The sequence below is a fragment of the Tupaia chinensis genome, unplaced genomic scaffold (genome assembly GCF_000334495.1).
Source record: "Tupaia chinensis unplaced genomic scaffold, TupChi_1.0 Scaffold142790_1, whole genome shotgun sequence".
Classification (NCBI taxonomy): Eukaryota; Metazoa; Chordata; class Mammalia; order Scandentia; family Tupaiidae; genus Tupaia; species Tupaia belangeri.
Window position 1 is genome coordinate 196,471 of NW_006202636.1, and position 1,804 is coordinate 198,274.

A 1,804-nucleotide genomic window follows, 5' to 3' on the forward strand; every position below is an offset into this window, starting at 1 on the left:
TGTGTCCTATGGAAAAAGAAAAACTAAAACAAAACAAACACAAAGTTAAACAAAATTGACAAACCATTACCTAGACTGAGAAAGAATAGAGAAACCCCAAATAAGTAAAATCAGAAACAAATAAGGAGACATTAAAATTAATGACACAGAAATTCACAAGGTAACTAGAGATGATTATGAACAACTGCACATCAGTAAAATAAAATTTAAAAAATCTAGGTGAAATGGTCACATGCAACCTCCCAAAACTAAACTAGGAAGACATAGAGAATCTGAATAGATCAATAACAAACAATGAGTTTGAATCAGTAATAGAAAGTCTCTCAACAAAGAAAAGCCCAGGGCCAGATTGTTATACTTCTGAATTGTATAAAACCTTTAGAGAAAAGCTAATATCATTTCCTCCCAAAATATTCCAAAAAATGTACATAAAAGAACCTTCCCAAACTTAGCCTACAAGGTTACAATATCACCCTGATACCAACACCAGAGACACGTGCACACGCACACACACACACACACACATACAACCAACAACAATAACATAAAAGCACAGACCAATGTCTCTAATAAATATAGATGCAAACATCCTCAAAAATTCCAACAGCACTAGACTATGAAAAAGAGTCATTGTATGTCACCACTCAATACATACCGAATGTCAGCACTCTATGGCAGAAACTGAAAGACTGGAAAGTATGGAAGCATGGAGAGCAATGGTGATACTGGAAACAGTAGGCAGAGGGTGGAACCTGGGGAAGGGTGAGGACAAGGGAATAAAGGGGAAGAAGAAAGGAGGAAATCATTTAAGGAACCCCAAATGGAAAGAAATTAGGATCGATTATAATGTGTATGATAATAACTTTGATTGAACCAATATATGGTGTATTTATAATGGGAAAATTCATTTGGTATGCTTTAATGATACAGTAATTGAATGTAAACATAATAATAATAAAACATAATTTAAAAAAAGATTATATACCATGATTAAGTGGGTTTTAGTCCAGGAATGTAAGGATAGTTCAATGTATACAAATCTGTAAGTGTGATATATCATAACAACAAAATAAAGGACGAAAACCATATGATCACCTTAATAGATGCAGAAAAGTTCATTTAACAAATTCACATCCACTTATGATAAAAAGTGCTTACAAATTAAGTGCAGAAGGCAGGCTTCAACATAGTAAACACCATATACGACAAACCCACAGCTAACAACATAATGAGCAGACAAAAAAACAAAAGTTTTTCATATAACTGGAAAAAAACAAGAATGTCCATTTACCACTTTTATTCAATAAAGTAATTGAAATACAAGCCAGAACAATTAGACAAGGGCATCCAAACTCGGTCTTTCTTCTTCCCCTTTATTCCCTCTCTTTCATCTCCTATTTTCTACCCTTGTCTCCCGCCGTCTTCAGAAGGAAATTAAATTGTCCGTGTTTGCAGATGATATGAACATATATATGGAACCATGTATGGTAACAATTTTCTATGCACAGAACTTAACTACTGCAGCACAAGGCCAGCTCCAATGTTCTTAAATAAAACCTCAAAGGAGCAGGCAATAAAAGCAAAAATATACAAATGGAACTATCTCAAACAAAAAGTTTCTACACAGCAAAGGAAACAATCAAGAGAATGAAAAAAAAAATCCAAAAAAGGGACCAGCAGTTACTGTAATGGCTATGTTGCTGGACTCCCATGTAGTCGACTACCATTCGAGTCCCAGACCCGGTGGTTTAAACTCACGCCGGGCGCGTGTGCGTGCGTGCCCAAGATCCCGAGAGGAGCATGG